The sequence below is a fragment of the Myotis brandtii genome, unplaced genomic scaffold (genome assembly GCF_000412655.1).
Source record: "Myotis brandtii unplaced genomic scaffold, ASM41265v1 scaffold945, whole genome shotgun sequence".
Lineage (NCBI taxonomy): Eukaryota > Metazoa > Chordata > Mammalia > Chiroptera > Vespertilionidae > Myotis > Myotis brandtii.
In genome coordinates, this window is record NW_005371900.1 from 354,992 (window position 1) to 359,918 (window position 4,927).

Here is a 4,927-nt window from a genome sequence, read left to right on the forward strand (position 1 = left end):
ATATAATGTGTGTATAATATATATATTAGGAAGAAGGCATTTTATTGAGATTTTGCTGAATATTTAGCTACAGAAAGCTGGGAGGGATTAGAGGAACAGGAATCCCTGGGAGCGCCTGGTAATGGCCAGAGGGAGAGAGGGCCCTGGGTGCTCTCTGACAGGAGGAGTGGGATAGAAGAGGGAAAGAGAGAGGGAGGGGCTCACAGCCCAGATGTCATAAGGGAGCAGCCGCCGGGGATCAGCGGTCACAGAGCTGGGCAGTCACTGGGTCAGGAGCTGTACCATGTCCTTTACCACCATGGTGCCCATCACCATCCTCTCACTGTTGACTGTCAGCTGGGCAGCTCCAGTGTGCCAGGCATCCAGAGTCAGCAGGGCCAGGCTTCCCCTGCTCGGTGTCCTCCCTGCAGACCTGTCCTCATCCCTCACAAGGGACAGGACCCAGGTTGGCAGCGGCAGTCACTCCCTGCACCACCGAGTGGTCACTCAGACAGGTGTCTGTGATCTCGTTCATGCCATTTCGCTGTCCCTGTCCCCTTAACTCATTCTTATGAACATGGAGGCCATCAGCTCCCCAATGGGTGGCTGCATGGACACATAGAACTGCTAAGTTGGGGTGCACAGCTGGAACAAGGCTGCCTAGATTGAGTCACAGAAAGTAATGCTCATTACAGCAGTGGCTGATTCTCCTAGTGTGACCAGGAAACTTCCCGGTGGGCTCGGGCTGCCTGTTGCTGTGTCCAATAAGGAAGGCTGGGCTGAATCATATACGGCGTTTATTGAGAAGGCCAGCCCACCAAGAAGACAGGGTGCTTACAAGCATTCAAATCCTGTCTTCCAGCAAGGTTCAGGGGACAGGATTATAAAGGGGAAGAGGCTAGGGACTGGGAATGGATGCAGCTGCGTGCAGCCTTGGAGGTCCGCTATTGTCCTTAGTCCTAAGGCGATGCGATGATGTTTTGATTTCTGGTGGGTCAGTCTGACCATGCTTATTGATTCTGCTTGCTGGGTTCACAGCTGAGTCACCTCCTCAATTGCTTTGCACAGGCCTTGAAAAGGAAACTGAAGAAAAACGTAATCCCCTATTCACATAAGTATACGTGTTCTAAGATTTCTAATAATATGATTATTTTTTCAGATTAATTCAGGTGCTCTATCTATCAGATTATAAGTCCCCCTATCACTGGTGCCAGCGAATCTATTTCAGGGAATTCCCGGATGCTGATGCCACATGCTGGCCCTTGATGAGGAGATCAGAGTTGTTGGAGAAGTGGATGTGCACACCATGTGGGGGTCCGTGGAGAAAGGTAGGCGGCTGAAGGTGGAGTCCACAGCCAGCGCCTCACCAGCCGTGGGTACAGCAGCCCCTGCCTGCTGACACCAACACTGGACTCAGCAGGAGGGCACCAGGGGAGAGTCCGAGTGTCGGGCCATGTAGCTCAGCAGCCAGACTGGTCGATGCAACCAGGGGAGAGACACGGGTGGCCACGGAGAGGGGTGAAGTCCTCTCCATCAAGCAGGGAGATCTCCTTGACTACAGGCGACTTTTGCTGCTGGGAGTTTGATTTTTTTCCTCCAGGAGGCAGCTTCCACCTCTTCCCCTCCGACTCTAGTAAGCTACCCCTGGGATTGCCACCCTCATCCGAGATCGGGCCTGCTCCTTGTGCTTCGGGCACGTTCTTCCTCTCCCTCTTCCCCTTCTCGCCTGCCTCCTCACTCTGTTCACTCCCACTGCTCCTCCCTTTCTCCTCATCCTCACCCTGGGTTTCTCCTCCTCTTCCTCTTCTTACAATTTGAGCTTTAGTCCACTCACTTACCTCCATGTTGCACACAGAGAGACGCGTAGCCTCCTCTGGCCCGTCTGGGAGCTCCTGGGAGCCCGTGGCCTTGGCATTGAGCAGGTGGGACAGTGAGTGCCGCTGGAAGCGGTCCCGGTCTTTGAAGGATGACTTCAAGGCTGGGGCTGGTTTGGATGCCAAAAAGGAGAGGTTCTTGGCACAGCGGTGGCTCAGGGCCCAGCTCAGGAGGGACAATAAGCTGCCGGGGGAAGTGTGCTCCATCATGGGTATCGCCGTACTGGTCAGACCTGGCCAGACTCAGCACATGCTGGGTCAACAGCGTGGTCTGCTTACACTTGGTGAGGTTGAGCGTGGCTGCCGGTGGATGCCCTCCTCTGCTGTGAGGGGCTTGGCCATTTTTCTTGGGTCATCAGGTGCAATCCTGGAGACATGCTCACTGTACTCACTGCTGAGCCACAGGGTGCTGGCTTGGGCCACGGGCACCTGGACGCTGTCTGTGAGCTTTGCCAAATGTTTGATGATCTCTCTCTGCCAGCCGCATATACAGTAGCTTCTTGCTGAACACAGAAGCCGCAACCCCGACCTCATTACAGGAGGACAGTAGCTTTACCAAGCCATTAAGGCAGGTGTCACAGACTAAGCCCATGTTAGTAGCACAGCATCCAGTGGCCTGGACTTTGCAGCAGCGTGGTCTGCTTACACTTGGTGAGGTTGAGCGTGGCTGCCGGGTGGATGCCCTCCTCTGCTGTGAGGGGCTTGGCCATTTTTCTTGGGTCATCAGGTGCAATCCTGGAGACATGCTCACTGTACTCACTGCTGAGCCACAGGGTGCTGGCTTGGGCCACGGGCACCTGGACGCTGTCTGTGAGCTTTGCCAAATGTTTGATGATCTCTCTCTGCCAGCCGCATATACAGTAGCTTCTTGCTGAACACAGAAGCCGCAACCCCGACCTCATTACAGGAGGACAGTAGCTTTACCAAGCCATTAAGGCAGGTGTCACAGACTAAGCCCATGTTAGTAGCACAGCATCCAGTGGCCTGGACTTTGTCTGCCCCAAAGACCTTGTCCACGCTGCCAGTGTAGGTCTGGAGTTCCCACAGGGGACATAGGTTCCCTCGCCAGCTTGGCCAGCTCTTCTGGCTTCAGGGTCTTGATCTGAGTGACGTTGGTGGACCTGATGTAGAAGCTCTTTAGCTTGGGCTCAAACATACCCTGGTTCTGGAGAACCATGTACGGTCCCACACTGCTGAGAGGGTTGGTCAGGAGTACCTGGGGCCCTCAGCTGGGGCCAGGGGCAGCAGATGGAGGGTAGGGAGGTGGTCCAAATAGGAGGGAGGAGAGTAACAGCAGGGGGAGGGCACTAGTGGGAGGAGGTGGGACTGGGGTCAGGAAGCAGGAGACTGGGGTCAGGAAGCAGGGGGCCAGGGTAGGAAGGGTGGAGGGGACATGATTCATCCAGGTTCCTGGAGAAGACTTTTTATTTCAGATAGAGATAGGAGAGAGAAAGAGAGAGAGATGAGAGCAAAATACTACATTTTTAAAATTTTTTCAAATGTTTCATTGATTGTTTTCAAATTAAATTAGTTGGGGTGACATTGGTTAATAAAATTAGCAGTTTGCAGTGTAACAATTTGCATTTACGGAAAAATAGCAGCTCCCACCTTGGAGGAAGCTTCTTGAATCAAAAGTCACTGGCAGTCAGTAGAACAATGGGCAGGGCTGACTGGAAGAAGCTGAGGGAGTAGGAGGGTCCCCAGTCCCAGGAATCTGCCCCAGCACTGCCCAAGGGACACAGAGACGGCCCGTCCATAAAAGCCCAGCCTTTCTCAACGTGGCAAGAACAAACCACTTTGATCAAGTGAACCAGAAAAACAGATGGGAAGGGCCTGTGCCGACACCACGTTTAACCAATTCCTACAATTAGATTTCAGACCCCAAGGACACTCTGCTCTCCCAGCAGAACCTACAGGAGTCAGTTCCGTATGATTTTTATAACTGTGGAAATCATTCTTTTCAGTCTCTTTAGACTTCACAAGACTAAATAGTTTTAAGAAGAGTTGATGAAGCCTTGAGGCCAAAAGAGGAGGCCCCCGTTTGCAGTATAATATGGTGGTTAGGCAGCAAATTGCCTACTTAAGACCTGCATGTGGGGTCGATCCCAGGATGGACGGAGCCTGCACACGTGGCAGGAGGGCCTCCTCAAAACCAGAGCCTAGAGACGAGATGCCGCCCACCTGCTGGAGAAGTCGGGTCAGCAGGCCCCCGGATGTGTGTTACATTAGCTGCCTGCGCCTCGGGCCCATGCTGCTGCCTTAAGATCAGCAGATGAGCCTGTTCATGCAAAGTCTGCACACCTTAGGTCTGCTTTCTCTGCACCCAGCCCTGGGGCAGGTAAGTCTGCACGTCAGGCCCTGAGGAGCCATTTCTTAGTTCATTCTCTAGCTTTGCGGGTCTCGTCCATGGGAGCCCTGTAGGTTTCCAAACCTAGATGTTCTAGGGCAGTGATGGCGAACCTTTTGAGCTCGAGGTCTCGTCCATGGGAGCCCTGTAGGTTTCCAAACCTCGATGTTCTGGGGCAGTGATGGCGAACCTTTTGAGCTCGGCGTGTCAGCATTTTGAAAAACCCTAACTTAACTCTGGTGCCGTGTCACGTATAGAAATTTTTTGATATTTGCAACCATAGTAAAACAAAGACTTATATTTTTTATATTTATTTTATATATTTAAATGCCATTTAACAAAGAAAAATCAACCAAAAAAATGAGTTCGCGTGTCACCTCTGACACGCATGTCATAGGTTCGCCATCACTGTTCTAGGGGCTCGTCTTCCAGGTGCAGGTCTTAAAAGTTGGGGAACCCAGCATGGGGTTCAGATTCTTGGCTCCTCAGAGAGAAACTTAGCATTTTCACTTTCCTCCAAACTGACTGTGTGGCTGCCTGGGAATAGGGTGGGGGCAGTGGGCCATCTCTCGTTCTGGGATGTAGGTGTTGCTCAGCTATTAGGCTTTTTCATGGGCGCTTGCTCCATGCGCAGTTGCAGATTCTGTGTGTGCCTGGGAGGAGGTGAGTCCATGTTCTCTCCTGGTGCCGTCTTGAACCCAGGATAGTTCTGGAGGCTGGAAGTCTG

General features: G+C 52.6%; 1 pseudogene; it reads right to left on the minus strand.

Annotated features, from left to right (window-relative positions):
• Positions 1 to 261: 261 nt before the first annotated feature.
• On the minus strand, positions 262 to 3,030 carry LOC102258219 (annotated as a pseudogene).
• Positions 3,031 to 4,927: the final 1,897 nt, after the last annotated feature.